Consider the following 26,457-nt stretch of genomic DNA (forward strand, 5'->3'; position numbering starts at 1 on the left):
AATCATTTTTATTCTGTGAAACTCTACTGGGAAAATTTAAAAGGTAAGAGTGTAACTCCTTAAGTGGAAAAAAGCTTCAGTTTTTGCTATGAGCATTAAAATTCACACAAAATTGGTTGAAAGTCTAGCCTAGAAGAAGAAAATGTGTGTGTGTGTGTGCACGCATGTGTGTGTATACATATGCATATATATTATAAAAATAGATAAATATGTAATGTTCCAAGTTATTTAAAAATTGTGAGGTTTTTACTTTCAAAAAATCCATGAGTATAAAACATATTGAAATATTTTACATGGAAATTAATTTTCAGTGAAAGGGATCAAGCTTTCATTCCATGAAATAAATAACTTCACAAATAGCATAGAGTTTCTTATTTGATAAGCCATGTTGAATTTGATTCCTTGGTACATGGTTGTAAGACTTTGGAGGAAAATTTTGACTCAGGGTCACAGCTTTGTATTCAAGAGACAGTAATAGGAAAAGGATAGAATGGACTATGTGATTCCTCACACAGTTCTAACAGAAAACCTGTTAATCAGCCTCATGAAAAAAGGGTGAAATTTAGTATAAGGATAAGGAACTCAAGAACAGAAATGTAGCTGAGCTTCAGGAAGAAGTATACTGATACCAAGGACTAAAGTGCTATACATAATTTGGGGAAGTCATCTCTCCTAATCTCCCATTAACTACATCTTTTTACCCATATGTTTTTTCTCAGTATAAACCAATTCTCTTGGCTTCCTAAGTTATTTAAATAAAAAGTTCCTTCAAATTCTTGTTTTTATAAAAGAGAAGCCATAGTGAAGCCACAATGTATTAGGTGTAAGTCCATGGTCAAACATTCGGATTGAATATTTTGGGTAACATACCTAACTTTGGGCCAATAAACTTGTCAAGGTAGATAGAAGCACATTATATGCAAATAGTTGCCTCTACTGTTACTAGGTGGGCTGAAGGGAAATAGGGTTCGGAAAAGTGGCAGGCAATAAATTTAACCATCACCCTTGTGCAGCACACAGATTTCAAAGGCCACGTAAGTGAAAAGTACAACCAGGGAGCAATCACAGTAAGCCATGAGGAAGTTACATGACCAATTCTTTAGCTCTGGATTAAGCAGAAAGTCAAAAACCTATGCTGGAATCAGAGTATAGGGAGATAAACTATGGCAAGGAGGATTAAGCAGTTTTACAAAATTTTCTGTCAGGTACTTAAATAAACAATGGAAGGAATAGTACACATAATAAAATATACAGTTATGTCAGAATGTCACCTTGGAAAGTTCTCATAGGAAGCCTCAGAATCCACACAGACTGTCTTTTAGAATTGTCCTTATTCAAGGCCCTAGTCCTTAGACTTGAAGGCTCAAACACTTAACTTTTTCAGAGCCTTAAAGCAAAGTCATCTTTCTAAGGCAGATTCATGTTAACTCTCCCTCTAAATCAGTCATGAGACTGTTATATAAGCTCTAATACAATATAACATCACACATTCACATATAGTTGTATAGCTATACAGTGTGATATAAACTCAAATGCAGCACACCTTCACACATGCCATAATATTCATGTGAACATGACAGACACATTCTGTCTTGAAATTAAGAAACATGGAAAGCAACATCTTAAATTTATCTTATTGACATCATTGCATGTGTTTAGATAATATGTAAAAGAGATTCTTACAGCATTATTTGTATAGCAAAACACAGGAAAATACCCAAATAAATGGCATGTTGGTTAAAGTAAACAAAGAAAAAGAGACAACAAAAAAATAGACTTTTTAATACAGAGAAAAGCTGGTGGTTATCAGAGGGGAGGAGGGTGGGGGGAGAGATGAAATAAAGGGGATTAAGAGTACACTTATTGTGATGAGTACTGGGTAATGTACAGAATTGTTGAACCATTATACGATAATTGTATACTTGAAATTAATATACTATATGTTAATTATGCTTCAATTTAAAAAATATGACACACATAAACACAAAAGTAAATGGAAAACTACACAACCACTTATGATATGACTTAAATTTCAAATCAAAAGCTCTTTCTTTTTTAAGTATATACAGTATTGCCTTTTAAAAAGGACACATTGGAGGGCGCCTGGGTGGCTCTATCGGTTAAGCATCTGACTTTGGCTCAGGTCATGATCTCACAGTTTGTGAGTTTGAGCCCTGCGTCGGGCTCTGTGCTGACAGCTCAGAGCCTGGAGCCTGCTTCAGATTCTGTCTCTGTCTCTCTCTGCCCTTACCCCGCTTGTGCTCTCTCTCTCTCTCTCTCTCTCTCAATCTCTCAAGAATGAATAAACATTAAAATTTTTTTGAAAATAAAAATAAAAAGGACACATGAAAAATAAAATCATGATCAGAATACCAAGCTAATTTACAGTGAGAAATACATTTACTTCAGCAATCAGAATTCTCTTGTCCAGATAACCAATTTTCTTTTTAAAGCAGACCTATATGGAAGACCAAATAATAATCAAATGCCTGCTCAATAACCATGGAATTAGAAGAGGATTTAGTTAGCTAAATCAATGCTTAATGGCATCAGGACAAGAGAGTATATGTCTCCATTTGTAGATAATAGAAACATCTTTTTATTAGGTTTGGAGTACATGAAGGTTGTTGTTAGGTACAACCCATTGCAGTCTTTTCCTCAGAAATTATGATTTAGCAAATGGGACCACACATCACCAAAGCCCTTTAGCTAAAACATGCTTCCCTCCCTTGGAAAAGCTGCATGGACACATCCAAAGTTTACCTCTGTGACTTTTCTTTCTCTAAACTCCATGGCCCAATATTCTTTATTGTTAGATAAATTTTTCAATATCTTCATTCAGAATAAAATTTCCTAGATGTATCTTTGAAACAACTTAACATTTCCCAGTTCTGATGCACTTATATAAAAATTTTAGTTTATGGGGCACCTGGGTAGCTCAGTTAAGCATCTGACTCTTGATTTCAGCTCAGATCATGATCTCACGGTTTGTGAGATTGAGTCTCACATCAGTCTTTGTACTAACAGTGTGGAGCCTGCTTGGGATACTCTCTCTCCCAATCTCTCTGCCCCTCTCTACTTGCACATATGCTCGCTAGCTCTCTTTCTCTCTCAAAATAAATAAATAAACTTAAAAAAATTAGTTTAGAAGGTGAATAGAAGATGGTGGTGGAGTAGGAGCATCCTAGGATCACCTCATCCCATGAATACAGCTAGACAACTATCAAAGCATCCAATATCCCAGAAATCAGTCTGAAGACTGGCAGAACAAACTCCTCAACTAAAGGTACAGAAGAGGCCACACTGAATAAGGTAGGAAGTGTGGAGATGTGGCTTGGGAGAGAAATGGATCATGGGTACTATGGTGGGGAAAAAGCCATGGTTGTAGAGAAGGGTGAGAGGCAGACTAGCACACAAGGGAACACACAGGAAAACAAATCCCCATAGCAATTGGCTTGGAAAGCAAGAGGGCCTGAATTTTGTGAGTTCTTGTAAACAAGGGGGTTTAAAGTCTAGAGTTTTAAAGGTCAGCATGATTGGTTCTAGGAGACCTGGGAAGACATGGGGGCTGTTCTTAGAGAAAAGGCAGGGCAAATGGCCTTTAGACATAAATCACAGAAACAGTGATCTGAAGAGTTCCTGGGGCACACAGTGGGGAGGTTAGTTGCTCATCTAGGAGCGTGTCCCAGGGAGGCAGCATTGAGAGAGAGAGATCCCTCCAGGAACAAAGGAACTGGCATGTGTCATTTTCCTCTCCTATCCTTCAGCATAAGCACAGGGCCATCTGCAGGAACCAGGGTAGTTATAGAAACACTTTCTACCTAACTTGCTTGCATCAACCCTCCTTACCCCCCACACTCTGGAAGAACCACCCTTCCTACTCATGCTTGCCTCAGTCTCAGTGCAGCAAGCCCCCCACCCCCACTCCCCGCCAGAAAACCAGCTCCAACTCCGGCCAACACTGTATCTCTTGACCTGGGAGTTTTGCAAGGCCTCAATCCTGGTGGCAGCAGCAACAGGTCTCATTTCACAAGAAGACCAAGTTTAACACCTAGTTAAAACATGCCACATTCAGGCCAGGGACCAAACACTGCCCATAAGAGGAAAAGAGAGCCTCTGCAGATAATTTGACTGAAGGATAAAGCAGCCAGGACACAACAGCAGAATGCATGTAGCACACATTGGAGACACTCCTGGAAGTGCCAGGCCCTGGGCAATTGGGAATACTACAAAGCAAGGCACTATAGAATCTCTCCTTCACAGGGCTGCAACTCTAAAAAAATGGGGATGTAGCCAACTTTCCTAACACACAGAAACAGGCACAGAGACTTAGACAAAATGAAAAGACAGAGGAATTTGTCCTAAATAAAAGAATAGAACAAGGCCACAGCCAGAGATCTAAGAAAAACAGATATAAGTAACATACCTGATAGAGAATTTAAAGCAATGATCATAAAGATACTCACTGGGCTTGAGAAAAGAGTGAAAGACATGAGTGAGACTCTTAACACAGAAATAAGGAATAATATAGCAGAGATAAAGGGTTCAATAAACAAAATGAGAAACATGATTGATGGAATGAACATCAGGATGAAAGCAAAGGAATGAATTAGTAATCTCGAAGACAGAGCAATGGAAGAGAGAAAGCTGAAGAGAGAAAAAAGAATTATGTAAAACAAGAATAGATTTAGGAAATTCAATAACTCCATCAAACATTATAACATTCATATTATAGGAATGTTAAAAGAATAAAAGAGAGAAAAGGTGGAAGAAAATAATTTGAAAAAATAATAGCTGAAAACTTATCTAATCTAAGGAAAGAAACAGATATCTAGATCCAGGAAACACAGAGAACTCCCATCAAAATCAACAAAACAAGACATATTATAATTAAAATGGCAAATACAGTGATGAAGAAAAAAAATTAAAAGAAGACAGACAAAAGAAATCAGTAACTTACAAGGGAAAACCTATAGGCTAGCAGGAGATTTTTCACCAGAAACTTTACAAAACAGAAGGGAGTGACATGGTATATTCATGGTATATTGGACAGGAAAAGTGTGCAGCCAAGAATATTCTGTCCATCAAGGTTATCATTCAGAACAGAAAGAAAGATAAAGAATTTCCCCAAACAAAAACTAAAGGAGTTCATGACCACTAAACCAGCCATGCAAGAAATATTAAAGAAGACTCTTTGAGTGGAAAAGAAAGACCAAAAATGACAGCATGAGGCTAGGAAACAGAAAAGCAATAAAAATGAATACTTCTGTAAAAAAAAAAAATCAGTCAAGGAAAACACACAATAAAAGGATGTAAAATATGACACCATATACATAAAATGTGGGGAAGAATAAAGAATGGGTTCAAACTTAAATGACCATCAACATAACACAGACTGCTATAAGGCAAAGATAGTATACACAAATCTAATGGTAAACGCAAATAAAAAACCACTACTAAATATATAAAAAGTAAAGACAAGGAAATCCAAGTATATCACTAAAGAAAACCAGTGAACCATTAAAGAGAGAAAGACAAGAAAGGATCAGAGAAAGTCTTCAGAAACAACCACAAAACAAGTAATAAAACAGCTATAAATACATATTTATCAATAATTACTTTGAATGTAAATAGACTAAATGCTCCAACCAAAAGACAAAGGGTGACAAAATGGATTAAAGAACAAGATCCATCTATATGCTGTCTCTGAGAGACTCGTTTTAGACCTAAAGACACCAGAAAAATGAGAGTGAAGGGATAAAGAAACATTTATGATACAAATGGAGGTCAAAACAAAGCAAAGGTAACAATATTTATATTGGACAAAATAAACTTTAAAAGAAAGACTGTGGTGGCGCCTGTGTGGTTCACTCAGTTAAGTGTCCAACTTCAGCTCAGGTCCTGATCTCATAGATTGTGAGTTCAAGCCCCGTGTCAGGCTCTGTGCTGACAGCTTGGAGCCTGGAGCCTGCTTCGGATTCTGTGTCTCATTCTCTCTCTGTTCCTCCCCCACTTGTGCTCTATCTCTCTCTCAAAAATAAATGTAAAAAAAATTTTTTTTAAAGAAAGACTGTAATGAGACAAAGAAGGACACTATATAATAATTAAAGGGGAAAATCCAAAAAGAAGATAAAACAATTGTAAATATTTATGTACCCAATATGGAAGCAACCAAATATAACAGTTAATAACAAACACAAAGGGACTAATCAATAATAATACAATAATAGTAGGGGACATTAACACCCCACTTACATCAATGGACAGACTGTCTAAACAGAAAGTCAAGAAGGAAACAGTGGCTTTGAATGATACACTGGACCATGTGGATTTAACAGATATATTCAGAACATTCCATCCTAAAACAGAAGAATATACATTCTTTTCAACCGCACATGGAACATTTTCCAAAATAGATCACATATTAGGCTAGAAAACAAGCCTCAACAAATTCAAAAAGATCAAAGTAATACCATGCATCTTTTCTGACCACGATACTATGAAACTAGAAGTCAACCACAAGAAAAAATCTAAAAAGATCATAAACACGTGGAGGTTAAACACATACTACTAAATAATGGATGAGTTAATAGGAAATAAAAGAAAAAAGCAAAACAGTACAGGGAAACAAATGAAAATGAAAACAAAATGATCCAAAACCTTTGGGACACAACAAAAGTAGTTCTAAGGGGGATGCTTATAGCAATACAGGCCTATCTCAAGAATCAAGAAAAATCTCAAATAACCTAACTTTATACCTAAAGGAGTTAGGAAAAAACAACACACAAAACCTAAAAAATAGCAGAAGGGAGGACATAATACAGATTAGAGCAGAAATAATTTACATGGAAACTAAAAAAACAATAGATCGATGAAACCAGAAGCTGGTTCCTTGAAAAAAATCAACCAAATTTCTAAACTTTTAGCCAGATTTATCAAGAAAAAAGAGAGAAAGGACCCAAATAAATAAAATCACAAATGAGAGAGGATAAATAACAACCACCACAGAAATACAAACAAGTATAAGAGAATACTATGAAAAACTATATGCCAACAAAGTGGACAACCTAGAGGAAATGGATAAATTCCTAGAAACATAAAACCTACCAAAACTGAACGAAGAAGAAATAGAAAGTTTAAATAGAATGATTAACAGCACAGAAATGGAATCAGTAATTGAAACACTCCCAACAAATGAAAGTTCAGGACCAGATAGCTTCACAGGCAATGTTAATACATTTAATAAAGAAGTATTAACTCTTCTGTAAATGTTTGAAACTCTATCATATTTACAAGAGTTAATACCTATTCTTATCAAGCTATTCAAAAAAAATAGAAAAGGAAGGAAAACTTCCAAATTCATTCTTTGAGGCCAGCATTACCCTATACCAAAACCAGATAAAGACACCACCAAAATAGAGAATTACAGTCCAGTACCTCTGATGAACATAGATGCAAAAGTCCTCAACAAAATACTAACAAACCAAATCCAACAATACATTAAAAAAATCATTCATCACGATTAAGTGAGATTTATTCCTGGGTGTTAAGGGATGGTTCAATATTTGCAAATCAATCAATGTGATATATCACATCAATAAGAGAAGGGATAAGAATCCTACGATCATTTCAATAGATGCAGAAAAAGCACTTGCCAAAGTAAAACATCCATTCATGATAAAAATCCTCGACAAAGTACATTTAGAGGGAACATATATCAAGATAATAAAGGCCATATGTGAAAAACCTACAGCTAACATCATCCTTAATGGGGAAAACTGAAAGCCCTTCCCCTAAGGTCAGGAACAAGACAAGGATGTCCACTATCACCACATTTATTCACCATAGTAGTGGAAGTCCTAGCCACAGAAATCAGACAACAAAAAGAAATAAAAGGCATTCAAATTGGTAAGGAAGAAGTCAAACTTTCATTTTTTGCAGATGAATGTGATACTATATATAGAAAACCCAAAAGACTCCACCAAACAACTGCTAGAACTAATAAATTCAGTAAAGTCACAGGATCCAAAATCAATCTACAGAAACTTGTTATATTTCTATATGCCAATAATGAAGCAGCAGGAAGAGAAATTAAGAAAACAATCCTATTTACAATTGCACCAAAAATAGTAAGATACTTAGGAACAAATTTAACCAAAGAGGTAAAAGACCTGTATTCTAAAAACTATCAAACACTTATGAAAGAAATTGAAGACTACACAAAGAAATGGAAAACATTCCATGCTCATGGATTGGTGGAACAAATATTGCCGAAATGTCTCTACTTCCCAAAGCAATCTACATATTTAATACAATCCCTATCAAAACACCAACAGCATTTTTCACAGAAATAGAACAAACAATTCTAAAATTTGTATGGAATGAAAAAAGACCTCCAATAGCTAAAACAATCTTGAAAAAGAAAAGCATAGCTGGAGGCATCACGATTCCAGACTTCAAGTTATATGAGAAAGCTGTAGTAATCAAGACAGTATGGTAAAAGCACACAAATAGACACAGATTAGTGGAACACAAGAGAAAATCCAGAAATAAACCCACAATTATATGATCAGTTTAATCTTTGGCAAAGCAGGAAAGAATATCCAATGGGAAAAAGACAGCCTCTTCAACAAATGGTTTTGGGAAAACTGGACGGCACCATGCAAAAAAATGAAACTGGACCACCTTTTTATACCAAAAACAAAAATACATTCCAAGTGGATTAAAGAGGGCGCCTGGGGGGTTCAGCTGGTTACGTGTCTAACTCTTGATTTCAGCTGAGGTCATAATATCACACTCATGAGACTGAGCCTCACACTAGACTCCATGTGGGGCATGGAGTCTGCTTATGATTCTCTCTCTCCCTTTCCCCATTTCTCCCCAGATCACACACTCTTCCTCATATTCTCTCCCTCTCTCACTCTCTCTCTCTCTCAAAAAAAATGTATTAAAGACCTAAATGTGCAATCTAAAACCATAAAAATCTTAGAAAAGAACACAGAAAGTAATTTCTCTAATACCAGCTGTCGTAATCTTTTCTAAATAAATCCTTTGAGGCAAGAAAAATAAAAGCAAAATAAACTACTGGGACTTGATCAAAACATAAAGCTTCTACACAGCAAAGGAGACAAAAACTAAAACTAAATCAGCAAACTAATCAACTAATCTAAAACTAATCAACAAAACTAAAAGGCCACCTACTGAATGAGAAAAGATATTTGCAAATGATATATCCAATAGAAGTTTACTATCCAAAATATATAAAGAACTAATACAACTCAAAACCCAAAAAACAAATAATCCAATTAAAAAATGGGTAGAAGACACGAATAGGCATTTCTCCAAAGAAGACATCCAGATGGCTAACAGACACATGAAAAGATGATCATCATCACTTCCCATCAAGGAAATACAAATCAAAACAAGAATCACCTCAAACCTTTCAAAATGGCTAAAATAAAAAACACAAGAAACAACAGTATTGACAAGGATGTGGAGAAAAAGGAACTCTTCCACTGTTGATGGGAATGTAAACTGGTGCAGCCACTCTGAAAAAGAATATGGAGTTTACTCAAAAAGTTAAAAATAGAAGGAACCTACAACCCAGCAATCGCACTATTGGTATTTACCCAAAGAATACAAAAACAATATTTCAAAGGGTTATATGCACCCCTGTTTATAGGGATTATTTCTAATAGCCAAGATATGGAAACAGCCCAAGTGTCCAATGACTAATGAACAGATAAAGAAGTGGGATACACATACAATGGCATATTATTCAACCATAAGAAGGAATGAAATCTTGCCATTTGAAATGACCTGGATGGAGCTAGAGACCATAATACTATGTGAAGTAAGTCAGCCAGAGAAAGACAAATACCATACGATTTCACTCATATGTGGAACTTAAAAAACAAAAAAGATATGGAGGCAAACCAAGAAACAGACTCTTAACAACAGAAAACAAACTGATGGTTATCAGGGAGGAGATGGGTGGGGGAATGGGTGAAATAGGTGATAGGGATTAAGGAGTGGAGTTGTCATGATGAGCAACTGAAAACAAACAAACAAACAAAACACATTCACTGAAAAAAGCAAATTATAGGGAAAAACATTTTAATTTTAGTTTCTAGGCACAATCTTATTTCCTTCACTTCCAAATTATTCAAGGAAGCTTCACCTTAAACCTCATTCAATCAATCTAAAGATTCTCTTTCACGTTATTCTTCAGTTCCTTGAAAATCCACATCAAATTAGAGAAATTAGAGAACTGATTATAGGATGTTTAAGTTTCCTGTCTCACCCTAAAAGACTCAACTATAAGCCATCCAGGAACCTTCACGGTGAGTCATGAGAAGAATATAGAACCAATCGAAACAAATCCAATTGTACAACTTGACCCTGAAAAAGACAGTCCATGATTCACATCCAGAGTGGGGTCATGACATCAGGAAGAGGCAATATTTGAAATACTCTGGTAGGTAATTTCATAGTGCTAATTGGGAACTCAACTGGTGGCTAAATAAATGGGAAGATGTGACAATTTCTCAGAGGGAAGGTATATTGTTAACTCACAGTAAATATTTAAGAAAACAAAGCTGACATAGCAAGATCAATAGCAGACAAAACGAAATTAAAGGCAAATAGTATTAAAGAGATAAAGAGAACCTATATAATATTAAAACAATTCACCAATAGGATATTAAAACTGACTTTACATATACCTAAAAAGATAACGCTAAATAGATTTAAAAAATACTTACAGAATTGCAACAAAAATACTGACAAAACCTCAATCAAAATGGGATATGTTAGCATTTCTCTTTCTGTAAGTGACAAAACAAACAGACAAAAAAAGGAAAAGAGATATACAAAATTTGAACAACACATTTAGATGACTCTATTAGATATATTTAGAACACTGCAGTCCCCAAAATATAAAACATATATTCTTTTTAAGCACAGACACTTTTACATATATTGATCAAGTGTTAGGTCATAAGGAAATCTCAACAAATAAAAAAAAAAATCACTACCATACAGATCATGCTGTCTGACCATAGTTAAATAAGAAATGAGTAATAAAAATATCATACAGTACATTTTGGAAACTAAAAATACATTTCAAAATAGCTCTTATGTTAAATAATAAATATGTAAATAAAGCATATGATAAACAGTAAATCATTAAATAATGCATTGGTAAAGAAGAGGAAATTTTGAAATATTTAAAATTGAATGGCAATGAAAGAATTGCATTAAAAAAAATAGTGGACTTCATCTAATGCAAAATTTAGAGGTAAGTTTATAATCCGAAATAGATTTGTTAAAAAATAAGGATGATTCAAAATAATTAGCAAAGAATTCAGAAAACCAGCAAAAGAGCAAAGTAAAATCAAAGAAATAGGCAAGATGGTAAATTAGGATGGCAAAAGTTAAAATAGAAAAAATTATAGAAATTATCAACAAAGTTGGGTACATTAGAATAACTAGTAGAAAAATTCTTAGCAGACTGAGAGAAAAAATTATAAGTTTTAAAGGTTTAAAGAAGGATATATATAGAATATAATCATTGAAAGAGTAAATATTTTTAACATCATAGTGCTATAAGCAAATAAATGACAACACATTATTCAATTTCAATGAAATTTACTTTTCTAGAAAAATATACACTATCAAAAATAACTAAAGAATAATGGAAACTTAAAAGGATCATGAACGTTCAAAAACACAAATCATTAATCCCAAAGCCATTCCCATGAAAAAGATATGAACCAGAGACAATTTTAGAAACAATGCTACAGTGGCATCTGGGTGGCTCAGTCAGCTAAGCGTCCAACTCTTGATTTTGGCCCAGGTCATGATCTCACGGTTCCTGAGTTCGAGCTCTGCCTTCAGGCTTCACGCTGTGCAGAGCCTACTGGGGATTCTCTCTCTCATCATCTCTCTCTCTCTCTGCCCCTCCCCTGCTTGAGTGCACTCACTCTTTCTCTCTCTCTAAAAATAAATAAATGAACTTAAAAAAATCTGATCTATAAATAAATAAATAAAGCTACAAAGCTTTCAATAAACAGATAATTTCCATTTTTTGAAATCTGCTCAGGAAATCTGAAAAGAAAAAAAGCTATCCAACTCATTTCATGAGGCTAGCGTAAGTATCATTCCCAAGCCAGACAAAACTATTCATGAAACCTAAAAAACAGATTCTAAAATTTATACCTAAGAATAAAGAACCAAAAATAACTATGGCAATTTTGAAGAAGAAAGAGGAGGAAAAGGAGTTTACTGAACAATAGAACATAATAAAGAGCCCAAAAATGTATCTACACATAAATGGCAACTTTCGATAGACCAAATATTTATACTTTGATGAGAAAAGAACAGATTATTTAATAAAAAATGCTGGATCCCTTTGCTAATTACATAGAAAACAATTTATTGTTTCTCCATGAATAGGAGTATCAAGTAGAATAAGGAAATTGGATCCCTCTCTACAGCACTTACAAAATCAATTCCAGATACCTTAAAAAAAACTATTACGTAAAGGATAAAACTTGAAAACTTTTAGGAGAAAATTTTAGAGACTATTTTATGGCCACAGTAAAGAAAAATATGTCTTAAATAACAAACATAAAAGCAGGGTGGGAGAGTAAATTGACTATATTAAAGTTTAAAACTGTGCTATGACAATAGATTCCACAAACTTAGCTAAAAGACACATTCATTTAATTTCAAGACATATGCTTAGAAAACATAATTGTATACTGTATAACAAACAAGATGAAAGTATTCCTAATATATAAAATACAACAGTAAGCAAAGTAAAATTATCAAATAGAAAAATGGGCAACAGTTATGTACCTTCCCAAATGGGAAAAGCTCAATGTCGAATAAATATATTAACATGTCCTCAACCTCCTCCACTTGAATCAAGGAAATTCAAATTAAAAAAAAAACAAAACAGCATTTTACCCCCAAAATATAGGGGAAAAAATTTAAATGCTAAGAGTTGGTCTGAGTGTGGTAAAGAGGATCTAGTATACAATGCAAGTAACAGTGTAAATTTAAAAAGAATTTGGCAATATCTCATCAAGTTAAAGATGTATATATATTAGGTCCAAGAATTTCACTGCTGGGCATATATACTAGAATTAAATCTACATATATATATATACATACATATACATATATATACACAAGAAGACTTAAACAATGATGTTCATTGCAGCACTTTTTGTACTAGAGAAAAACTGCAAGTTAATATCCATCAGTAAGTTAACGATATATATAAATGATATAAATACAAGTATACTTTTCTAAATGGGACACTATGGGTTAAGGTTGGTAAAACAGAATCTATGTATTAAAGCTGGATGGATTTTGAAAACATAATGGTAAATTAAGGAATTTCCAGAAAGCTATACATATTGCATGCTTCCCTCTATAAAAATATAAAAGCACACAAACAATATTCTGTTTTTCATAGATTCATACATAAGTAGTAAAAGGAAAAAAAAGGAAAACATTTTTAGGAACCAACTTAAGGAGCATGGTGGCTCAAGAGGGGAGAGTAACAACATCTGCAAGGACCACAGCAAAGGGGCCATAAGTTTTATCTACACTTCTATTGAAGTCTGTAGCTAAAATGGCATGATACTACAATGCTTAAAATTTGGTAGCTATATAGGTGTTAATTACATTAATCTTTATAATTGTTTATGTGTTTTAATATGTCATAAGTTAAATAAAAATCTCAAGCTTCAAAAAGAGAGAAAACAAATAAAACTGGCCTCTGTCTGAATACAATTCCCTTAGGTATTGCTTATCAGACCAAAGTACCCATAACCCTGTGAACACACAGCACTGTGCTGGGGACTCATCAAAGTCACATAAATAAGCCACATCTTCTAGGAACATCAATGTTGTTTAGGCACTAAAGAAATATACATAATTATAATAATATAACAAACATAGATTTTCATGGGTGAGACTTTGAGTTGCCTTTTATTATCTCTAACCTTCATGTAGGTATCTCCTCCATTCTACTCTTTCATCAATTGTCTTCACTATCCCCTACAGGTACCATTGGAGGTATTTCTGCAGAAATATTTGCCAAGCATTGCCCTAGGAAAAATCACATGACCCCATCAAATTCCCTTCACAACAAGAATCTACACCACGATGAAGAGCCCAAAGGGACGAGATAGGCTTATATGGATTTACTCAACATTTGAACCTTTGTGTTAATAATCCTCTTTTTTCAGCTTTATGACTTTTATGTTCGTTGGAGGCATAATAGCCTGATAAATGCCAGTGGATTTCTTTTATGAATTGGGATTTGGTATGATGCATTAATCCTAAAATGAGGGACACTGTAAACAACTTCACAAAATTCTAAGAACACAGCTAAAAAAAATGTTGATGATATTATGTAATGTCATTTTATGAAGACTCTCAAAAGTAATTTCTTTCTGATCTGATTTCAAAAAAGTCTTTGTTTCTCCAAAGTCACTGGTTTGTCATTACATTTTGAGTAAAGTGAATTGTGGAACAGGTCATACTTTTTCTCTTTTGAGTAAGAGTGAAATGTGGCTGACCAGTGTAGGTAATGCTATTTGGTACATTTTTCTTTTTCTTTTTTTTTTTTTTTTTTGTTAACAATTTTTGGTGTAGCTTTATATCTTCACTTTCATTTATTTCTTCTTTAAAGCCTACTTTTTTCTATTTTGTTTAATTTTATGGAACTCTACAAACTGCCTTAAGTCTGAAATAAACAAGAGTAAATAAATAAATAATAGCCCGTAGGATAAAAATACACACTTGACAAAGTTTACCAACTATAGATGTAATTTTTGCTGCTTAGTTAACTATTTGGGATTTTTTTAATCATGTAAATTTCTCAATTTTTGCCCTAAAATTCAATGTTTTTTTTTCTTTCAATTTATTCTTCATTTGTTTTTAATCTGACAGTAACTATACCTCTGAACTTTGGGATCAAAGGCACAATGTAAAGGCATTGATTTCAGAGTAAAAACTGATGAAACCAAGAAATGACTGCCACAAATGAGTAAACCAAGAAATTACTCTGCCACAAATGAGTTATATAACTTTGACCATCTTAATGGGATTATACAAAGCACATTTCCTTGGCAAAATGTGCCCATAGGAGTGTTTCTAGTATTAAGTGGATAATGTATATAAACCATATTTTAAATCATGAAGTTGCCTAAAAATATAAATCATAAGAAAGAAAGCAAACATCCTAAGTTTGACATATAAAAATCTAAATTTAAGTTCTGCTTCCATTATTTACTAGCTGTGAAGCTTTGGGCAAGTCTCTTAACCTCTAAAATCTCTGAAAAGTAGGAGTAACAAGCTACTTCAGAAATAGCTGTGAGATTAAAAATAAGGAAAATACATAAAAGGGTTCTGAAAAACATAAAATTCCATAGAAATAAATCACTATTTCTATAAATCATTCTTTGCAGAATATATGACTACTAATTTTGTATTGCTGGAGCCTAAGACATTGCTTAAAGTATAATTGCTATCTAATAATGAGGGTAAATTGAATTGAACTACTTTTTGGAATAGAAAACATTTGTGAAATGGACTAGTTTTTTTTTTCACATATATTTTATCTCAGAACTGTTTTTCTGAAATAACTGATTGAAACCAAAGCAAAAGAAACAAACAAACAAAGTAGGATTTCTGTTTATATACACAATGACCTTTATGGTATTTTTCCCACTGCAGTGATTGGCACAATAACTAAATTTCCAAACAATTAAAAAAAAAAAAAAACAGCATATTAAATAAAAGTAACTTCTGTGTTGTAAATGGTATTTTTGGAAATATCTCCCCATGCATATTTCCTTTCAGTAAACCAGTTTATCTTCCTGTGTATCATCCAACATTATCACCTGCTCATCTGACAAATATTGTATGCATGTTGACTTCATATGTACATATGTATGTGCACATATTCAGCATTTATTACTATGTGCCAGATACTGTTCTACTATTGGGGATATAACATTCAATCAAACACAATTTCTACGCTCATAGAGTTTACATTCTAATAGGGGGAGATCAATAATAGAAATATGTATACAAGTAAAACATAATATTCAGATGTCTGGTAGTATGAAGGAAGAATGAAGAAGGATAAAGGGAACAGAGAGTTGGATATGTTAAGGTGAGGTTCCTATTTTACCGAAAGTGGAGAGGAAAGTAGTCTGTCACGAGATGATATTTGAGCAGACACCTAAGAAAAATGAGGCAGCAAGCAATGCTGATATCTGGTACATGCGAACCTTCACATACTAAGTAAAAGTTCCTGCAGTTGAAGCCCCTTCATATATTTGGGGAGCAATAAGCAAGTCCATGCACCTAGAGCAGAATGAGCAAGAGGAAAATTAGTAGGAGATGAGATTAGAGAGGTGCTGAGGGATGAGTTCACATGGTGGTTGATGAATTTTGAGTTAGATAAAATGGGAAGAATGCAGTGAAACTGAAAAGGAATATATATGATAATTGTTCATTTTATGTGTCAACTTGACTAGGTGACAGAGTGCCCAGATAGTTGGTTAAACATTATTTCTGAATGTGTCCATGGAGGTATTTCTGGATGAGTTTAACATATGAATCTACTAGACTTAATAAAACAGATTTCCTTCCCCAGTATGTGTGGGCATCATCTGATCCATTGAGGGCCTGAACAGAAAAAAAAGGTAGAGAAAGAGAGAACTCATTCTCTCAGCATGAATGTCACAATGGTCTTCTACTGAATTGTCACATTGGTCTTCTCCTGCCCTCAGACTTGGACTTATATACCCTCAGCTGTCCAGCTGTCAGGCCTCTGAACTTGAATTAGAACTTATACCATCATCAGGGTGCCTGGGTGGCTCAGTCGCTTAAGTATCCGACTCAGGATTTCAGCTCAGGTCATGATTTCTCACTTCTTGAGATGCCCCGTGGCATCCAGCTCTGCACTAGTGGAGTGGAGGCTGCTTGGGATTCTCTCCTCCTCTCTCTCTGACCCTCCCACCCGTCTCTGTGTGTGTGTGTCTCAAAAATAAATAAACTTTATATTAAAAAAAATAAAAGAATTCATACCATCAGCTCTCCTGGTTCTCAGGCCTTTGGACTAGGATTGGAACTACATTACCAGCTTCCCTGGGTCTCTAGCTTATAGACAGCAGAGGTGGGACTTCTCAGCTACCACATTCATGTTTCCCAATTGTTTCTAATAAATTTCTTTGTATAGATAGATGGAAAGATAGATAGATAGATAGATAGATAGATAGATGATAGATGGCTAGAAGACTAGAGCTAGAGAGAGGGAGAGGGAGTGAGAGATACTATTGATTCTGTCTCTCTGGAAAACCTTAATATAATGACTTATGGTAAATTATTTCCACATAGTAAGAGAAAGTAGAAAGCCCTCCCCTGGTGGCCCTAGTGGAGTGAGAATCAAGATGAGAGCCAGAGGTGGAGCAAAAAGGAGTCAAACCTGAGGAGGGGCCTATGAAAACTAAATCTCTATGGGGAAATTTGGGAACATTACAAAGTTGCAAGTCTTGGGGAGAATGGAGGAGGGAAGATAGTCAACATGGATAAAGAGAGGGGGCTAAAGACATGAGCCAGAGACACTGCTCCTAGTTACTGGTGGTCTGTCGTGTAGGGGCTTATGCATGCCTCGGTAAGGGATGATGGGGATGGATTCTGAGGGGAATGGTGACATAGCAGAGGCCTAGGATCATGATCAAGAAATGTTAGGATGTGAGGGCGATTTGGCTGCAACATCTGTCACCCCATGTATCACCAGGGTCGATTCAACTGATCTGGCTAGCTAGGCAGGTGTCCCCTTCCTCCCTCACTGCTCCATGTGCATCCTTCCCAAAGCTGCACCCTCGGTTGAAGAGGATGACCTTCCCTGGTAAAGGAGGACCATTCTTTGGTCAAGGGTATATAAGCAGTTGCGCTCCCCTGTTAGAACCTCCAAACAGGCTCTCAAGGTTCATTTGTAGTAAATCATAGGGTAGTCAAGCTTCTAATACTCAAGATACATCCAAATGATGTGCTGCATGTGGAAGCCTGCCTTTATAAATAAATAAATAAGCAAATAAATAAATAAATAAATAAATAAACGGATAGATTTTTAAGAAAAGAAATTTTAGTGAACTGGGACCATGGACTTTAGTAGTGGCTTCCTTCATAACAACCATTGAAGCCATATGGGACTACTCACACTATGCTCATTGCCATCAATCTACCCCAATCTACCTCTACCTCTCTGGGGATGGAAGAGGAAATCCAAAGGACTGGTATTATTATAAAAGACACTGCCTTAAATATGAAGAGGCCGGGAGACCACTGATTGTCAAGATTTCTTCCCACCATGGCTCCCTGCACACTACTCAGTGATGGGGGTAGTCCTGAGAAAGATGACTTACAGACCACACAATTCAGTTGCAATTTATGAATTGTGACCCTGCTACATACCACATTTTGGAAATCTCAGTTTTATATATTATTTATCAAAGATCTGTGCCATACATAAAATGAGTTTTCCCACTTTGTATGAGCAGTTATGTAATCAATAACTTCTAGTTAAAAAAGTAACGATGCTTGGGGTGCCTGGATGGCTCAGTCAGACTGTTGATTTTGGCTCAGGTAATGATCTCACAGTCATGAGACTGAGCCCCATGGAGCCTACTTAAGATTCTTCCTCTCCTTCTGCCCCTCCCCTGCTCCCACTCTCTCATACATATGCATGCTCTTTCTTTCTCTCTCTCTCCAAAGGAAAAAAAATAACAATGCTTAATATTAACTTGACTTTCTAATAAAATCTAATCATTTGAAAGTTTGATAGGTCATCTACCACATACAATCTACTTATTAGGCAAAATCTGTTGCCATTGGTCATTTGCTAAAGTGTCCGACATTCTCTCTTCACCTCAACTTACTGAATGGGGCTACTAAAAGCACAATCTATATTAGTCCTGTATTTTTTTTTAAGTATTAGAGTAACTGAATGAACTGCTTCTAAGGTTTACTATTTATTCTCAACTGAAAACAAAACACTGGATCTGAGCCTAAGTGAAGAACTTTATCATTTATCCTTCTCCATTTAAGTTCAAGTCAGGTAATATCTTGAAAGTGATATTTACTTGGATAAAATCAGAACAGCAGCCTAAACAAGGTCCTTCTCATGCTATTATTCTGAGACTTCCATTGCTATTTTTGTATGCGTTTTCTCCCTCTTCTTTGCAATCTTTATAACTTAATCCTCACTGGGGTTCTTCTGTGTTAAAGCAGATAAGCAAAAGTGAATCCTTATATTAGCCGGAAGGCAGCAGGCATAAGAAAAAAGAAGTAGTGGTCACAATCGAAGGACATATTTTCAATAGTGGTTCAGACATTTTAGAAAAGCTTACTCATCTTTCATATCTGCTAGTATGACCACCTTATTCTTCTTTTTCAGATTGCCTTCAGGGTTATCTGCTGTTTGAGTGTCATTACAAAAGTCAGGTCTGCTCAGGATCATGTCAAATAAGTTATCCTTGTGTCCTATTTTAACTCCCCATTACTTCTTCCCAGCCCTGTACTCTGGGTCCTAACTATGCATCATATAATGGCAGCTGAGTGCCTCCTTGCGTCACGTCACTTTCTCTCTTAATACGATGAATACCAATGTTATGCAAACCCCTTAAGAGTGTCATGGGTTGTGGTTTTGCTGTGACATCTGAACAAATACCAAGCCTCTTATGGGGAGTAAAATAAGGCATCCTTAGAAAGGGTTACCTGTACAATTTATTATATCAGGATTACTGATCACTTAAGAAAATATAACTTCAAAAATTAATTATGCTTTATAGATACCTTACAAATAAATCCATACTTTAAAAATTTCATGCTGCTTTAACTTTGTCTGGAATCTTACCTTCTGCCCCCAAATTTAACAGCTTAGTTATCCATTATCTAAGCATTTGCCTTGCATTTGAATAATACAGTTTAATCAGATTTTCTAAAGCTTTTATTAGATTATTTTAGAGTGGCATAAATAATGTAAAGTAAGCCTAATTTCATATTAGATACCTTCTGTGGTTGTTCATGCAGCTCAAGTTTTTTTTTTTTAATTAAGGCGATTCCAGCAGTCATTTCTGACTTCTGTGGCATCTTTCTACAAATCCTATCTACTTTACTGCTACACCGAGGTTCATTTGTGTCATTCAAATCTTTGCTCTTTAAATATCCACTTATAAATTTATTATGGCAATACATTCATATCTTTACATTTAATATGAAACTTCGATAACAAGCAGGAGATGGAATAAATGAGTAGCAGACACACTTGACAAAATTAAAATGCTCTCCTGTCAGTGCCCATACGAACTATCACAATGACAGAATAGCATTTTAATTTTGTCCAGTTCTTCTCTCTCCTTTTCACTCTTCATTTCTCCTTCCCCAGCTTGCCGTGGAACCTTTGATAAAAGACCCAGACTTTAAGTGCCCAACATCCTCACCAAAATGTCGGAGGATGTTTTAGAATCATGGATTTTGAATGACAGAGATGAACTTCGCAGCAGCACTGCTGCAGTGGGGAATTTATCATTTTGTTAATTAAGGAGGGTTTTCCAATAGTCACTCCAGACATTGCCTCTGGAATATCATTAATTAACAATCTCACTTCCACCATGGGAGGGAGGGGGGAGGCCAAGCAGCAAAACTGACAAAAGGAATAACTATTGAAATACACACACCTACAAATTTGAAAAGCACAAGACAAATTTGGAAAGGAGGCAAATTATTTAAAGCTGGTATTATAGGATCAACAGAGTTAACAAAAATCCAATTCATAGAATCAAAGCTATCTCTGTTCACAGGCCTTGCGTTAGTCTCTAAATAAAGTCAACAATTTAGAAACACTTTATCTGAAGTAAATAATTTACCATGTTGTTTGGAATTTGGGTGTTTTTTTTTTCCATGATGACTGTTACCTTTCTAGGGGAGAAGAAAATGAGTCTTTTTTTTCCAGTTTTCTTATTTGTTGAGTATCCAGGTAACAAACTACTTAAAATCAACCAAACAAAACTTGATAATTGGCCCCTATCCCCATCTGAGCCACAGAAGAATGTAACCATGGCAACCTGTCGTTTAGAACAGACCATCTCGTGTACCTTTCAGAATTTAAGTATGTGAGAATCTATCCATTCCTAAGCAGAATTATCGTGCCGGGAACATTTTGTTCTTTATTGTAAAGGAAGTATGAAGCCAGGCTCCTAAATAGTTCTCAACAAGGTGTTCAGGTGAAAGAGAGGCTCAGTAACTATGAAAGATGCAGATACATACTCTAAAGTGAAGTTCTTTTTGTTAAGGAATAAACAAGAAGTGGACTTCATGCAAGGGCAACAATTAATGTCACTATGACTGTAGCAGCGTAGCTTGAGGAAACCTTAGTTTCCAAAGTAAGAAGCTTGATTACAACACAGCCACAGCCGGACACAGAAACCAACTCATCTCGAACTCACCCTGCTAAATAAGATAAAAACAGAGAGGGAGGAAAACTGTAAGAGACTCTTAGAGAACTGAGGATTGCTGAAGGAGGGGAGGTGGGTGGGGGGATGGGTTAAATGTGTGATGGGCATTAAGAAGGTTACTTGTTGGGATGAGCACTGGATGTCATATGTAAGAGATGAATCACTGAGTTCTACTCCTGAAGCCAAGACTACACTGTATGTTAGCTAACTTGAATCTGAATACAATTTAAAAAGTAAATAAATAAAATTTTAAAAAATAAAGTAGTTTTGTCTTTCCAATAGGCACATTTAGCATATACCAGTAAGTACTATAAATTCACCTCATTTTGGTTGGTGTTGTTGTCCTTCAGCAATGAAAACTACAAACAGGACTCACCTGTCTGCATTTCATAATACATGAGAACAACTGTTTTTATTTCTAGTGACAGGGCCTAACCTACCAGGCAATGATCTTACAGACTTAATCTTCAGGTGTCCCACATCCGCAAAAGAGTTTGAAAAGTGGTCCCTTATTGAAGGCAGCAAGTCTCTTTAAGCATTAAAATAGTGTTAGTGATGATTAAAACCTTTGATCAGTTTTTAATTCTATCAATGAAACTGGCAGCCAATTTCCCTATTTCCACTAGAATAATTTTAGGAGGAAAAACATAAAAAAAAGAACTTAGTGAGTGGGTATCTCAAATTGTGAGGTTAGCAAGAACAAAATACGTTTGGTTAGAGCTGGGTGTATTCTCTTTGCAGTCTCTACCTCAAGGGGCTATAATGGGTATCTGAAGGATACCACCCAAGGGTGGATTTTGCACTGTATATTTAACATGCTATCAGCAGATTTAAATTTCTACATCACTGCTATGTGGGGATCACTATGAATACAGCTAACCTTTTTATCTATATACAATATCAAAGCATGTGTGATAGTTCTTTAATTCCTATTCAAGCCCCAATTCCTATTCAAGTCAACAAATGTGTATTTGACCACCTGTTGTGGGAAAGGTACTCTGCAAAGTGCGGTAGGGTGCACAAAGGAGCCCTAGTTGATTTCCCATGAAGCTAACCTAACTTTAGTCCTCCTCTCATCCTTTTGCAAGGATCTGGCAGGGAAGGTGGCAATTTTGTAATTCATAATTCTTAGTATTTTCCTTTAAAAATTGTTCTAAAATTGTATGATCTTTAGGTTCCACAAACCTAGACATGCATCATTATCATCTTCTGCTGAAGTTTAATTTTAACACTTGCACATTTTTCTGTGTGGAATTATTGCAAGAAGAGTGGTGAGGTGCTGACTGATGGTACCCCTAGGGGTTTGGACACTTTTCAAGGGGAAGAGGACATGTGGCCTGAGCGATACAGCAATGAAACCTACAATAATTTAAAGGCATCTCTGCTTTACTGTTTGGGTCATCTCTATTAATAGGATAAAAAGAGAGAGAAGCAGACCATAAGAGACCCTTAACTATAGAGAACAAACTGAGGGTTGCTGGAGGGGAGGTGGGCAGGGGGAATGGGCTAAATGGGTGATGGGCATTAACAAAGAGGGCACTTGTTGTCATGAGCACTAGGTGTTATACGTAAGTGAAGAACCACTGAGTTCTACTCCTGAACCCAATACTATGTTAACTAACTTGAATCTAAATAAAGAGTTTTTTTTTTAATGTGTGCAAGTGGTTAGCATTAAATTAAAGAAACCGTTTTGGAAATTCCTTCTTGCTAGCAAATATAGGAAGTCTAAATTTAAAAAAAAATATATAAAAGGAGTAATAATTTGTGTAATACATAGACATTTATAATCCTACTGACTACCACTTGTTGGATATGCATTTTATGTTTGCAGCATGCAAAATATTTCCTGTACATTAAATCCTCATAACAAACCCACGAGGTAGATACTATGACATTCTCAACTTTAGAGAGGATCCCAGGAACTAGACAGATTAAATAACTTTCCTAAAGTTATACTACCATTAGCCACTTAAAAATCTCATTTAAAAAATAAAATAGGGGCACGTGGGTGGCTCAGTCAGTTGGGAATCTGACTTCGGCTCAGGTAATGATCTCACTGTTCCCGAGTTCAAGCCCAGCGTCAGGCTCTGTGCTGACAGATTAGAGCCTGGAGCGTGTTTTGGATTCTGGGTCTCTCTCTCTCTAACTCTGCCTCTCTCCCACTCAACTCTGTCTCTCTCTCTCTCTCAAAAATAAACATTAAAAAATATTTTAATAAAATAGATTGAACTAAAATTTCATTAGAAAAAGCAGACTGTTCAGTCACTATTTCATCACATAAATGCAGACACTCTCTTAGGGAATCTCGATTTGGGATTATGAATTAGTAAAACTGTCTCTGAAAGCAATTTGACAATCTGAGTTTTTTTAACTATGAAATTTTTATACCTTCCACCCAATGATTTCATTTCTAAATTAACCTAAAAACATCATCTGAAATTGGACAAAGATTTATATCTAAAAATGCTCTTCTCAGTATCATGTATAACAATAAATAATATATATTTAAAATAAAGATATATAATTATAGTGAAATGTAAGGCAGATTTATATATTAGAATGATATATAGGCATCAAAAGTTTTGTTTAACGTTTTACCTAACATTATGGTACAAAAGTACTAAACACACAAAAATGCATTTTAAAAAAGGCTGGAGGAAAATATAACAAATTGTAATAGTGTTTGAGTTTATGAATATCTAAGTGGGAAAGTTCTGTGTGCAATTGAAGGTAGGAAACTGAAACTGAGTTTTAAGACATATTTCAAGCTCAAAAGAAGAATCATCAAAATAATGATGAAAGTCAAAGTCAGCAAGACAGCATTAGATGATACTTAGGTGTATATTTTTTTAACTTTTTGAAGCTTTTTTGGACTTTTGAAATCTTCTATTTTCAATGTGCATTATCTTTCTAATAAAAAGATTTTTTAAATGGGGGATCATTGAAAATGCAAGATGTTAAAGAAGGATTTCAGGAGGCAGTTAAACTTAAGTTATATTTTTGAAATATCAGCAAGTTTTATATGAGCAAAGAGGAAATGGAAATCCAGGGCTAGTCCTAATAGTAAAAACTTGGAGTAGAGAATGTTCAGGCTGCATCTGTGAGGAAATGTCTTAATTTCATGGAATGCAGGATTCTCTCTAGAAAGATAGAAACTAAATTTTAGCTATTATCATGAAACCAGATTATTCTGCAACTTGATGCCATTTTGAGAATCTAGAATATTACCTACTAAATAAAGTGTGGATCAGTGCCCATCACTGAGCCGAGGACTGGCGTGGAAAGCTGGAGGAAGGCAATGAAGTGGTAGTATGTAGATGAAACAAGAACTCTAGAGAACTTGAGAGTAGAAAGCACTCTGCTATAATCTTCAAGGCACATGATTATTAGTTTTGAAACTAGTTTATTCATAGTGTTAATAGCCAAGAATGTACAGACATCAGAGAAAGTTTAGGGAAAGAATAAACAGCATTTGATGAAAATAAATGTATGAGATTAAAATGATGGGACGGTATAGACCTTGAGTTCTGGTGACTTCAGTGGTACCATTTTTTTTTTTTTTTTTTACAAAGGAGAAAGGCATAGTTTGTTTGGGAAGAAAGTGATTTCAAACTTTAATACGTTTAGATTGAGGAGGCAGACAATCCACCAAGGGAACAAGTCCCCATAGCAATTGAGATGCAGACCTCTGAAGCTGGGGTAAATGGAATAAAAGTTTCTCTTATGACTCAAACAAAGCTAGGAGCCAGAAAGAGAGGAAAAAAATAATCAACTCTGCCTAGTACCATCAGAGGGTGTTAGCAGTTACTCATTTTAAGTGTCACTTTGCAAACAGACTTAAACCAACCTTTTGGAACCTAACCAAATTATAAATAGAAGACGTTCTGTGAAGAGGAAGGCCCTCAACATGGAAGTGAAAGTCAAAACCATGAGTCATAGTTGATCCAGGGAAAGTATATAAAAAGGAAAGAGAAATGGCCAAGAATTAAACTCTGGGAATGTTCACAGATAAGAAAAAAAGAAAAGAAATTTAACTCCAAAACCCAGTGCCTTTATTTAAAATTCTAAGATGTAAGGCCAAATTTGTTCTTCAGGTCAGATGTCGACAGCATACATTGAAACTCTAGAAACAAAAAGCCATAGGAAAACAAAAAATAAACCTATTGAGTCAGAATTCAGGGTATATTGCTTAATGAAAAACAATTAAAAAATTCTTAAAATCAACCAGTATGAAAGTATGTTTCACAAAAAATCAATCCATTACTAAAACAAAAGTTCTCTTGGGAAAATAAGAGGTCGATACATTTTGGATTCAAACTCAATGACAAAGAAATTAAGACTAAGTAATAAAGAATATATTTACCTGAGAAGCATCCCAATTAGCTGAATTAACCTGTAATGTTGAGATTGAAGTGGTTACATTTTCCTTCTAAAGACACATGTGTAAATCAAAAGGACATTAAAAATAATTACCTACATATTCTCTCTCTCCCTCTCGCTGTCCCTCTCCCCCCTCTCCCAATGTAAATAAATGAACTTTAAAAAAAGTACCTAAGGGGCGCCTGGGTGGCGCAGTCGGTTAAGCGTCCGACTTCAGCCAGGTCACGATATCGCGGTCCATGAGTTCGAGCCCCGCGTCAGGCTCTGGGCTGATGGCTCGGAGCCTGGAGCCTGTTTCCGATTCTGTGTCTCCCTCTCTCTCTGCCCCTCCCCCGTTCATGCTCTGTCTCTCTCTGTCCCAAAATAAATAAAAAACATTGAAAAAAAAATTTTAAAAAAGTACCTAAATAAACTATCCAAATTGCAAATCATTATATATTTACTTTTTAAGATGGCAAATACAGCGAGATGCTTTCTCTGTAAATGTTCCTTCTCTAGCTCCAATTTCTGAAAGATAAACTTGACTTTT

This window comes from Lynx canadensis, chromosome A1 (assembly GCF_007474595.2).
Source record: "Lynx canadensis isolate LIC74 chromosome A1, mLynCan4.pri.v2, whole genome shotgun sequence".
NCBI lineage: Eukaryota > Metazoa > Chordata > Mammalia > Carnivora > Felidae > Lynx > Lynx canadensis.